General features: G+C 39.2%; 1 protein-coding gene across 20 annotated transcripts in view; it reads left to right on the top strand.

Annotated features, from left to right (window-relative positions):
- Window positions 1-13,511, top strand: part of TENM4 (teneurin transmembrane protein 4) — a 1,564,491-nt gene that overhangs the window by 1,046,086 nt on the left and 504,894 nt on the right. The window lies entirely within an intron of this gene.

The following is a 13,511-nucleotide window of genomic DNA, read 5'->3' as shown; positions in this document are numbered from 1 at the left end:
TACTATTTTAACTGCCTAGAAGTCTGCTGGGTAAAACTCACTGTTAAACATGGATCATCAAAAATGCTCCTAAGTTTCACAGATGAAAAAATTTATTACGTGAGAAAAAACTAAATATAAAAAGTTTTAATGCTTTTATATTTTAGTAGATAGGAAAAAAAAATGAAAGAGTAAATAATGATGTGAAAGATGTCCACAATGATCTGCTGTTTTTGTTGCTGTTTACGTATCTACAGCCGGGTCTACTGGACATGCCCCATGTCCATTGAAATGAAACAAACATTTCTAGGGTGCAGCTTATTAAATGTTGTTTTGATTCATATTTAGGGATGAGACTAGTTGTAACCTGAACGTGTCCATTTTTTAATTCCTTTGACTGTGGAAGGTTTTAGACTTGTTCAGGAGTGGATTGTCTACAATTAGTAAGATGATTGCATTTTTCTTTCTGGTTAACATGTAAAGGTAAGAAAGAGCTCCAGGCCCGCATTTTGGCACTGTACATGCAGTCACACTGACAAAAAAAAATGAGTAATCCGGCAGTGGACATGGGTGTAGCACCCAATTGAATTAATGCAAGACATAAAAGGATAAAAGGACTGATCAAATCCTGTCCAAATCTTGATAAGGATCTTACAACTTCTACCTTGAAATAACAAACTATGTTTTAATTATTGAAAAACAGTGCAAGGAGAATGGGACATGGCATAAATGTGTGCTTTAACTAAGAGAGTGACCTAGAAAAATGTAGGCTAATAAATCTGAGAGGGAAATAATCTAAAGCACAGTTATTAAGTCAGACAAAGATACCTGGAAAGTGGAAATGTCAAAGGAGGCCTTGGGGTTTTAGTGGACAGCAAATGATACATCTGCATGCTGCAATGCTAGAGGATTACAAAAAGGGATGTTGTGACTTTGGTCTGTATGTGCAGTGTCGTCGTTCCTTTGTCCATAGGGAGGTGATTTTTTTGCTGTGCAGCAGTGATGAGATTGCACCTTGTATATAGTGGATGTTGACAAATTGAAGGGAATTCCAAGAACAGCAGCAAAAATCATTAAGGGGCTGAACAACCTGACTTGGTAGGAAACAGAAAGTCATGCTCTCAGAGGATAAAAGGAAAAGATTGTTTCTCTTATGCCAAGGTGACAAAGACTGGCATGATGGGATTATGTTAAACAAAATAAATTTTGAGCTGCAAAGTAGGAAGAAATTCCTGCTTACAGGGTGACTAAGAAATTGCTCATGCATATGGTCAACCATTTACACTGATAGAAGGAGATGTCAGCAGAAAAAGTTGAACAGAACCTAATTTGTTTCTGAGATTTGTGCAGTTACCTCTTTTAAATTTAAATGAAATCAAGTACAGTAACCTGTGTTTTCGAATTGTGCATTTTGTGCATCTGATGACCCGAGGTATCCTGCAAGTATCTGGTTTGTTGCTGGTCATATTACACATATAATTATGACTTTGCATGAAGTTATTTTCTGAACTTCTCTGGGAAATAAACATTAACATTAATACCTTGTGATTTTCTGCTACCTTCTACTGGTGTTTCAGCACAGTGGTTTTTGATTTGATTTCAGCCTTTTAACTGATGGGCTACATGTGTACGCCCTTCTGTTCAGCAGAATAAGTTAATGTTTATCCAGCCGTTGTACATGGTTTTTTCACTGGTACTATTTTGTATTGTTGATATTGCAGTGCTGATACAGTCTTCAAAGAGAAAGTGTTTTAGTGTGCAAAATGCTTTGTAAATACCAGAACTCGTAGTGCAGCCCAGATTGAGCAGGGCTTTGAGAAACTTGGTCTTAGTGGAAGGTGGCAGGAGAGGGGTTGGAATTGGGTGATCTTTATGGTCCCTTCCAACCCAAGCCATTCTAGGACTTCATGGTTTCCTAAGAACCATCAAGAGCAGGATAGAAATTGCTGACTTAAAGTGCTTTCCTGTGTGAGCCTTTCAGACACCAAAATTCTGTAAATACACAATTAGAAAAATATTCAACATGCCTAAGTTGAACTTTGCAAGACGATGGCATTTACTGAACAAAAATGCACCAATGTTTAAAATTGGAAGGAGGCAGTGAGCTATTTGCATTGAAAAGAAATTACAATCTCTCTGTCACTTGCACTGAGCTCAAATGCCTTTCTAATGCATAATGTATTTCAGATTGTGTAGGGATTGATAGCATAGAGTACTTAAAGACTACTTGCTAAGAGGTTTTACTAAAAAAAATAATTTAGTCAATTAACAACAGAAGATTTCAAACCACTGAGTCACTTTTAAACTTTTTGAGTAGGAGACTTCATCAGATGCTCCATAGAAGAGGGGACATTGCAGTGGCAGGGGTATGCATTAGTAAGTCTTTTCTAGCAGTAATTTCAGTTATCTTGTGATGAGGCTTTTTCACCACATTCCATTCATATTGGACTCCCTACACAACTAGAGTGTATGGCAAATAATAGAGGAATCTTATTTCTTTTGCTATTTAGCTCTGAAAAATTAATGGTGATTAACTTAAAATTAGTTGACAGGAAATAGAATCTTAATGCTGTTAGAACTTTAAACTGTGGAATATTCATTCGCTTTTTTATCTCATAATCTGTTAATCTGCTTTAATACTTATGGATAATGATAGTTATTATTTTCTCATTATTTTTACTGCCTCCTTCCTTTCCCTTGTCAGCTGAATCAGTTTCTTTAAGAATAAATAAACTCATTTCTGTAGGCATTTTTGAAGTGTGTATTTGAGAGGATCATCAGGTGAATGTCTGTCACATCATAAATTTTAGGTGTAAGCATCTCAGGAATTTCTTTACCCCACTACCATATGTAGGGCTGGAATCAGAACTGCTCTGGAAGGGAAGGAGGCAAGGGACAAGGATCTGCTCCACAATTCCTCTTGCAGTCACACAAGCAGTAACTAGGGTGCACTGGGCAATGCCCTGAAATGCTTGCCAGCCTCCTACACCATATAGTAAATCTGCTCCTTTACAAAGAGATCCCATGGTTAAAGGACTTTGATTCACAGGATCCTGGCATAAGCTGAGTTGGAAGGGGCCCATAGGGATCACTGAGTCCAGCTCCTGACCCTGCACAGCACCATTCCCAAGAGTCGTGCACATTCCTTACAGCATCATGCAAACACTTGTTGAACTCTGTGAGTCTGGTGCTGTGACCACTTCCCTGGGGAGCCTGTGACAGTGCCCAGCCACCCTCTGGGTGCAGAACTTGTGTCTTCTATCCAACCTACACCTCTGCTGACAGAGCTTCAAGCCATTCTGTTGGGTCCTGTCACTGATCACACAGAGAAGAGATCAGTGTTTGTCCCTCTTCCCTTCACAAGAAAGTTACAGACTGCAATGAGTTAAATTCAAGTTCTAGCAGTCTTCATGTAAATCTGATCTGTACTTTCCAGTGTACTGTCATTATTTACCTGAGGAGTTACTGTAAAAAGGTGTTTCTGAAATTCATTAGCTTATATTTTAACTGAAAATCTTTTACTTATTCTAAGGGAGGGAACAAGAGGCTGTGCACAGAGTGTGCAAAGGGGTTCTGCAGCCAAGATGACTAGGACAAATTTAGTGGACCTCTTTCATTAGCTGTGAAGGTTATATCCCATTGACTTCTGTGGCACTGCACCAATGTAATTTAAAGCACAATTTGTTCCAGTAAAGTTGGATTTCATCTCCTGTTGCAGTCATTCTAGCTTCTAAGCTACGTAGTAGTGTGAAGAAGTGTCAAAGTTTTGCTGGTGTGATTGGTTATGATTTAAGATTCTTTGTGCATTTACTTTCTGGTTCATAAATGACTATTCAAGGAAGGCAACATAGGAAAGGTTCTTTGATTTCATTCGATTATGGCTTGATTCCATGCCATGGTAATTCCTAAAGAAATGTTCTCACACATTCTACATTGTCTCAAAATATTTAACTTAAAAACATTTCTTCCATTTTGCAGTTTGAAAGGTATTTTACTCTCAGTGATCTTGGAAGTCTTTTTTCACCTAAATGATTCCATGAATTTACATCTAGGCTCCCTCTGGGTTCTGGATAGACTTAACTCCAGAGTTAAGTTTCACATATAAGACAAACATATTCAAGTGTAATACAGGAGAAATAATAGCTTTTCATAGATTTGGCCCAGTTAACTGTAGCTAAACTACAGTTTGTTTAACATAAGTGAGAAGATAGTTCTTTCACCAGAAAAGGCCAGTTTATGCAGTTGGATGGGTTCTGGTAAGAAGAAGGGCATTTTGATGCTCTGGCTTCCTGTCTCCCAGGGCATATCTCTGCCCCATGCCTCTTTACTGTAGAATTGTAGAAATGCTGGCACTTGTATACTCATAGTCAAATGCCATGAGACTTCCTAACATTAACTGAAAACCTAATTAATATTTTTTTAATGGTACAGGAATTCATCTGAATTTCACTGCTTTAAGTCTTTATACTTTAAGTCTTGACACACACCAAATAACCTTACACAAATCTAGTAACTGTGAGTTCAAAACACTTTGTTGTCATCCAGTGCCAGAAAAGCAGTGCTGCCTGTTATATTTAGATGCAGACAGATTGAACTCTTGTAGCTGAACCAGTACCATGTGGTTTGGTCCCCTAGTTGAAGAGGTAGACCAGCTCCTGTTTTTGTTGTTGTCATTGCAACATTAACCTCCAGGAGGTTTTGTTTTATTGCTGGCCTATTCCCCAGATGACTGTTTTCAAGTGGAAGGGGAGGTAAATCTGACAAGAAGGCAATAATTCATAGAGAAAATGACAGCAATAATGAAATGCTGCAGTGGTGGAAAGATTTCCCCAGCAGAAATGTACAGCCTGGCTCACCTGCTGGAAGTTCATTGTCTTCAGTGTGTCTCCTCCAGACATGACTTTGGCCCTGTGCATTTTTTTAAGCATGAGAATACTTTGCTATTTCAAAGCTCTCATTTATTTGTAACATTGACCCGAATCTAAACAGTTGTTATGTGAATCAAATTGTAATATCTAATGACCCAAGTGCTGTAATATGAACATGCTGCCTGGGGAATTGCACTGTGTCTTGCTGGTTTGCATGGGTTGGTCTTCTGGCAAAGTCACAGGAAAATGAGAAGAACATTTCCATAACAAGGACCAAGGACTTAAGTAAACTTGGTTTTCCCTGTCAGGTCATTCACTCTAAGGAAATAGGTAGCGGGTAATAATTCTTCCATGAAACCAGGTAACAACCTTTTAATAAGCGTCATTAAGTCTTTAGGTTGAAATGAGAGGCTATCCACCCTTTTATTCCATATTATATTGCCCAAATTCCTCTTTGCCATCCTCACTGTGGTTAGATGAAAGCCCCCTGTTTTCATATCGATCACTAAAAGCACTTTCCCCTCGTACCAGTTCACTGCATCACTTCTAAATGCAGTTCATCTGATCTCTTTTACTTTGGCTGCTACTCATTCAGGGCTACAAAAACTGTATTTTCAGACAGGTCTTGGAACCAAATGATCATATTTCTTACCTCATTCCAAGGGATAACATTAGGATCTTTGTTTAGGTGGGATTCAGAATAAAAATAAAGCTCTTTTTGCTTTCCCATGCATGCCCACACACGTGCACACCCATGTGTATATACACCACTCTTTCTCCACAAGGGTTATTTGAACCCAGAACAGTAGACATCTGTGTATGTTTGTGCTTATTTCTTTTCAGTAACACACTTTCCAAATGCTAGCTGCTGAGGGAGTGTAACTGCACTGAAATGTTAACCCATGTACAACCTAAACTCTGCAGGGCTGGGGGTTGAATGATTCTTGTAATTATTCTTTCTCACTGGCAAAGAAATGTTTCTCTTTAACAAGGAAATTATTCAGGCAATGGAGTTTTTGGCTTAGGAGTTATGAAGAATTTACTTGTCTAAGCTTATGCTGCACTGTTTGCCTTCAGTAACTTGCATGTGGCTGTAGATCTTCTTTCCACATGCAGTTTCTGTATGCATGAATTTTTACAAGCATGGGACTCTAAGTGGAGCACTTCCATGTCTGTTTTTTCTTCTTCTCTTTTATCCCTGCCAGACCAGCACAAAAAAATCCATATTCTACCTTGAAGAAAAACAATCTGCAGTGATAAGAACCAGCATCACATGCCAGATAGATTGGAAAATCAGGCTAACATTTTAGGGACTGTTCCTGCACTAAAGTGAAATGACAGGTGTAGACCCACATAACAGGCTGGATTTTTTGAATGCACATCAGCACAGTATCTGTGTGTTCAAAATATCCATCAGTGTTCAAAGCAGTCTGCAAGCTGCAAGGTAAAAAAAAAAAACAAAACAAAATGCAACAAAAACAGATACACAGAAAAGTTTTTTTTTTAAATAGTATGACTTTTCCATAGTCTGAATCTGGCCAGTCATAAGCAATGATTTCCCCAATCTTGTTTACATGAATATTCCCCATTTTAGTGTTCCCCAGCTTCATTTTATGGTGACACAGGCAGCACTTTCTCTGCTCTTTTCCTTGGGAGCAAGCAAATTTTAATATTTGTCTTTTACCTTGGATTACATTGTCAGTAAATGAGAACACTAACTCCTGGCAAGTCTTCACCCTCCCTTCCCTTCCCTTCTCTTCCCACAAGATTTAATTGATCGGTTTCATCATATTCAGCTTAACCTTATGCAAGAACATGAAACAGCATATGGTTTTCATCCCAGAAAGATAATTAACCCCCAGGTGATTTCAGTCAAGTGGCAAGAAAAAAAAATATAGTGAAGTTGTTTTTGGAAGGGACAAGAGAAGGAGGAAACAGGAAAATTATGTCACCTCTGGTAGCTTTTTGAACTTTGAGCTCTGAAATCTCAGTTTTACTGAACACACTCAATCCACTCATTATGAGAAGACTGAAGCATGTTCAGGGTCCCCTGATCATGTAATTGATTCCCTAGGGCATCAGTGTGCACACTGCTCCCTACTAGCAGTTAGCCAGTTGCTAGCCAGTTGTTTATTCAGCACAGAACTCTTACTCTTGTTGGCAGAACACAGAAACACCACCTCTCCCAGTCAGTGTTAGGATTTAGAGAGTTAGTATTGTTCCTGTCTTCCCTTCGTTCCCTTAGGGAGACTAACTCCATGGTATTCCATTGGACCTTCACTACAAATTGTTTTAGTTGGTCTCCTCTTCCCATTGGCAAGTTATACACTAGTTTTTATGTTTGTTCTGTCTATTTTATGCTTTTCTTTCTGCGACATTGCATCTGTGCTACACTGGCTGATGTATGATAGGAGAAGGGCTGTTACAAATTCTGTATCTGTAGTTTGCCCTACACAGTCAGAAAATATTTGTAGGCTTTACAGCTGATAAAGGTCATCTTCTGAAATGCAGAGGTGCAGAAGAATCTTCCTGAGTCTGAAGACGGATTAGCTGCAATGATCTTTGCTATGGTTCATTTCTTTTGTAGAATGAAGAAGCTCCACACATTTGGGACTGGTTTACCGTTGCTTAACAAGAACTGTGAATCATGTCAGTGCATTGTAGCTACAGCATGGGAAATTTTTGAGCAGGAGTTGAGGTACTTGAAAAATTTCAGAGGAGTTAAGAAATAAATTAATAGTGAGAAGCAGGTACCTAAATGCTTCCTCCTTAGTCTGCCACCCACTTCAAAAAGGAAAGATGCAGAAAACCCCCACATTTTTCTTTAAAAAGTTTAAATGGGAGACAGAGCTCCAGGTGTGTCACTTGCCTAGGGTAGGATGACATGAAATATGAAGCTGTCAAGCAGAGAGCAGAACTGATCCAAATCTGACAAGTCTAACATATTGAGCTCAATAGCTTTGACTCCCTCCTCTCCAGTCCCATCAGCCATCAGGCTTACAACTCAAGTGTTTATGCAGCACAGGACCCCCTCAGTCACCCCTCTCCCATGAAATGGTCCCCACCAAATGCTGTGGAATGGCAGATGTTTAGTCCTGGAGACCCATGCTGAAATGAGACTTGCTTGGTAGCACATCTTTTTCAGGCGCTACTTAATTCAAAATCTTACATTCTCATTACTCCTACTTACTCTCACTGGCTTTCCTGCTGGAAGGGACAATTCTTCTTGCTGGAGGCCTGGGAGGGACAATTTTTATAAGTCATTCCTTCAGCTACCAAAAAGTCACAGAAACAAGGTGGTATATTCTGTCCTACACCAGGTGATTGCTCTTACATCTCTTTGTAAAAGCATTCCACACTCATTTGCTAGATTTATTTCCATCTTGGAGACTGAACACATTTGAATGAGTGAGTCCTGGCAAACATTTCAAGCACCTGCCTTGCTTCTGGCTGAATGCTGAGCATTCATACGGTTGGGCTGTTGCATGGTGTCTTTCAGGCTCTGAAATCTTGGATCTGTTGAGATGGTTCTCCTGCAGTTCCATGGGATGCTCCTTTTGTCACCAACCATCTGCCAGTTCCTTTGGCTATGCAGGTATAAAGTGTGCATGCCAGCGTGACTGGTGTCAGCACTGAAAATTCCCCAGTACTGTGTGCAAACAGAAGGCTCTGTTCCAAATGTGAGGAAATACTGTATCATTCTGAGGAAAACTCCCCATGCCCCTTGGGGGAGAAAGAAAAAAATTATTCTCCTTCTTGTCAAGATCAAAAGGGAATAGAAGGATGGGGAGAATGTCATTTATAGTAGGATGAACACATAATTAGCTAACAAGCTACATGGAGAGGGCTGTTGATAGCATTAAAATCTATGTATATCAAGTGCAGGCAAGGTAGCAACATGTGACCACAAGGTAGAAATTGTGTTGGCAAGATGGACTTGACCCAGAAAATCCTCTTTGAGTTCCATGACCTATTGCATTATTACTTTTGAGCTCTTCTTCAATGAAATGGGTCACAGAACCATTTATTCGCAACTGAAGAAGTAGGTGAAAGCCAATTTTGAAAGAAACACTTTGTTTCTACTAGTTTTATCATGCGGTCAGTATTCCAGTAAAATTACCTGTGTTTTACTTTCTTCATCCTCATGCAGAGTTATTAGAGTGTATCACTACTTTTGTAATATCCATGCTGACAATGGTGACGCACAAACAGTGTGCCTGGAATCATACTAAATATTTGCATGGCAGCTGTGCCAAATAGGGTCAAATCGTTTTACAGAAGAGTTCACTTAACTGCAGGGGAATTCTGGATGGTGGCCACAGGTTACTTCACGTTCTCACCTGCATGCAAGAAAATTGGCATGAGGGTCTCCTAGGATTTTATTCATCTTTGCATGGTTAAACAGCTGGAAGCATTAGCCAGTTACAAGTATTCTGGCTTTTGTGTGAGTACATGGAAGGGCCATGTACTCAGTACAGAATAGAATCTGAGGAATTCACTACTGTGGCTTCGTCTCATGGACTCAGAACTACAGAATATCACAGAGGCTTGACGGGAGCTTGGAGATCATCCAGTCCAACGCACACTGCTCAAAGCAGTGTCAGGCACAAGAGCCCACGGATGTGTCCACTCACGTTTTGAGTGTTGCCAAGGATGGAGTCTCTGCAGCCTTCCTAGAATAAAGTGTTCCTGTGTTCAAGCACTCTGCCCCAGTCCAGAAGCTTTACAGGACTAATGTGTTTTCGTTTCTCTGTTGTTGATTCTCTAATACAGAAGATACATCTGCGTAGAATAATAATGTTTAGTCAGTAGACCAAAAAGCTCTCTTTGCCAGCCTACAGGTTACCAAGCCTGAGTCAGGGAAGTGTTCATAAATAGTTGAGTTTTGTCAGATGAAGCAGTGTGACTCTTGGCCTCAGTATTATTTATCTTATTTAATAAAGTGTGTTCTGGGGAAACATTCAGAATCAAGAAGAGTTTTGTTAATGCTGCAGGACGGTACTGGTATCATAGCCAATTAATGTGCCTGTTCCTACTGATGATAAGTGGATCTGTCACCTGTTCATCTGGCATTGAGCCTTGAGCCTTACATAATCATTTTTGGTTACACCCAAGGGTTTTGATAGTTAATGTTTCAGCTTTTACAGGTCATCAGAATTTTTCAAGAAAGATTGATTTGGTAAATAGTAGTCTGCAGTAGTCTGGAAGTGGAAACAAAACAATATTCAGAGCATAAGGTCTGTAAAATGGGCCAAAACTCATCTGAGGAAGAATCTTTTCAATTCTATTTCAAAATCTAGGGATAGGAAGAAAGAAATGTGTGACAAAAGAAAAATGCATCAAAGGAGCTCTGGTGAATCCAGGCTGGCTTAGCCTTCATGGGTTAATAGATAATTTGAAACTGCTGTTTTCAGTGGCTCTGAAATTGCAGGAAGTGGTTTGAGGCCAAGAGGGAATAATGACTCCAGGAGACATAATTTCTAGGGAGGAACTGAGGTCCTGCAATTCTGCTTTGGAGGAAACACAAGCCACAGAATGAAATTCCTTGTAGTTTCAAGGTTAGCAGAGAAGCTGATGGCTGGAAGAGAGAAATCTGAGGAGGGAAGCAGAAAATACGAAATTATCTCTGTGTGTCTCTGTATGTGCAATGTTGTGCCATATTGCCAAGCCTTTTGTCCTTTAGCCAAGAATCTGAGCTGAAAACCCTTTTTGTAAGGTCCTTCCAAAATGCACCACAGCTCTCCAATTCCAAGTATTCATGTTAGTGCAACATGGAAATGTTGGGATATGGGTTCTGAAATGTTTTAATGATTACTGTCCTCAGATAGATAATGAACAGGCAGAAAATAGAGGGAGGCAGGGAGAGAGGGAAGGAGAAAGAAGCTCTGCTCATTTGACATTTCTCCAGATAAGAAGACAGTGATGGCCATGCACAACTTGCACCACTCTCTTTGCTACTTCTGATGGTTTTCTGTCAAAAGACTTACATCTAAGAATCACGGACCAAGAGAAAAGCACATCTTTACAGATTGATCCCACCAAAGCAGCAGAGGCACAAGAGTTAGCTCAGTCTAAATTTAATCTGCCAGTTTCCCTGGAGTCAGTGGAGAGAGGCACCTTCACAGGGCAATTCAGAGAAGGAATCTGACTGCACAGGCAGCATTAACCTTTATGACTGTTCTGCTTTTGCCAAGAGTCAATGGGATCAATTCATAGCTGAGTGGAGAAGACTTATACCGGCTAAGAAGCAGTCCCAGTATCAATAAAACCACCACAGTGTGTTCTCTGTATCACAGAACTGCCATATGTCTCCACTTATGGGGATTGGGTATGGGGCTGTGGAGGGAATTGCTTTTCTGGGCAGGTTAATGTAACAAAAAGCAAACTGCTCTGCAGCCATTAATCTCCCTAAAGCCCATAGTCTCAGTCCGCCTGTGCTATACTCAGTGCTGTGCTTCATTATGGAGTCTTTAAACACCTCAGCTAAAGAGAGAGAAAGTAATTTAAAAAGAAAACACAGCTTTGGCTCCTTTAGTTGGATTTTTTGAGAAGTAAGGTTTCTCTTGGGTTAAACTTCTTAGACTTTTCTATTTTGTTTATATTGTATTACAAAGGCCAAGTTCTATTGAGTAGACCCAAAAAGAATCCCCAATATTAGAATATGTAATAAATCAAGATAAACTAAGGTATGTAAAATTGTGAGTTTTAAGTATTAGAGCATTTTGTTATTTTTATTTTTCCTATTTCCAATTTAGTAATAAAATTGGATGGTCATGCTCTTATTTTTAATAATAATCGTACAGTACTTTAGGAACTGCAGCTTCAACAAGAAAACATAAATTAATGCTTATGGTATAAAACCTGCTTTTATTTAATACCTCGGAGGTTTGGTGAAGGTTTGTTTGGGCCTTTTTTATCATCCAGAGGTATCCAATAACAATTTTCTTTATTTTAATTATGTCTGGAATATACTTCTCATTGTAAACAAAACACATATAATGTGCATATTTTAGCTCAGGGATTTGAAGCAGTCTACTGGGCTAGGACACATGCTATATATTTCCATTTATTTTCTCATTGAATTTTTTCAGGACTTCTGAGATACCTTTGAATAATCTCAACTTTCTGTTGTGACTTTTTCTTTTCCTTATCCAAATAAAATTATAAATACATTTGTGGAGCTCTTGGTGGAGTAAAGAGTTACTGTTTCTGATATTTGCTTCACTGCTGTAAATACTGCTACTTACATCAGCCAGGCTACTATTTACCCCAGCTTGAACGTCTTCTCCTTCAGTTCCAATATTAACTCAGTTAAAAATAGTAGTTTTATATTTAAACCTCTGCTTCCTGAAGTGACAGTAGGTGGGCCAACTTGTAACATGATCAACATTTACAGCATTATCTCTACTGGAATTTATGCCAGCTCCTAGCAAGCAAAACATAGTGGCTTTCTGGAATCCCACTGCTTAAATTTTTACAAAAAGGCAATATTAATTAAAGAATGAAAAATATGAGCTCTGATATAGCATGCATACATGTGCATAAGTAGCATGCTACACAAAATTTTTGGTATTTTGTTATACAACTCATTCCCTGAAAATACCTGTGGAAAGGGGTGATGTTCTGGGCTTGTGTATGGGGAGTAGCAGTAGTGAGATGGGGGGATCACAGAGTCCTGTTGTCAGTGTATAACTTGTGATTTAGTACAAAGTTTAATTTTACAATAAACTTAGAGATATTTGAGGTGCCCCAAGCTGTTTTAGATGCCCAAGCTTGTTTAAGAGACTGGCAGAGAAGATGCAGGATTTGCAAGAAACACATGTCTTTCTGGACAGCAGCTGAAGGACAGTCAGAAAAACGAGGGCATCTCTAGTTGCATTGGACAGTTTTATGTGGACAGCTGAGCTGGGCTGCATCTTGCATCTGCAGTCACAACTTTTCAAGCTATTTTTTGATAACACTGAGGGGCATGCTAATTGTGACCTATCAGAAACTGTTGGCCCTTAGCAAGATCATATACTGGCTCATTTTCTCCGCTGTGCCACACATTATATTAGTGAATGTTGTCACTAAACAGAGTGACATTACCCAGTGTGTCTCATGGTAAATATAGATTCAAGTACCTCTAAAACTGAGAGTTGTCTTCAAGTCCCCATTAAATATAGAGCTGCTAAAAAAAGTGCCCAGGACATTACTGAGTGAAGGTGTCTGAGCAATATGCAGTAAGGGACTGAGATGGTAATTTTGATGATGTGTGTTAAAACAGTTGGACTCATCCAGGTGTCAGACATAGGAGTGTCTCTCCTAAATTTCTTCCAAAAAAGCAATATAATCTGCAAAAACCTACAGCATTTTAGTGATATTTAAAAAAAAAAACAACAAAATATGCTTTCTTACCAGCATTAAGCATAAAATATAGACAGAAAAGGAAGAAAAAATGCAGTTAGAAAGTTTGTCCCATGAAAAACATACTGCCTCTTTCTTCATGCTTAAACATGAAAAACATACTGCCTCTTTCTTCATGCTTAAACATGTGTGCATGCTAACTTAGGTCCAGTTTCATTCCATTCAGCTTGGAGCACCTTACATTTGATATACTCCTTATCCAGCCTTTGAGACCACATCTAATGTGTGAAGCCACCAATGGATAGTGGCATGGTGTGC

This window comes from Zonotrichia albicollis, chromosome 2 (genome assembly GCF_047830755.1).
Source record: "Zonotrichia albicollis isolate bZonAlb1 chromosome 2, bZonAlb1.hap1, whole genome shotgun sequence".
In the NCBI taxonomy this organism is placed as follows: Eukaryota; Metazoa; Chordata; class Aves; order Passeriformes; family Passerellidae; genus Zonotrichia; species Zonotrichia albicollis.
The sequence above is the reverse complement of the archived record's forward strand: the minus strand, read 5'-3'. Positions and strand labels throughout refer to the sequence as shown.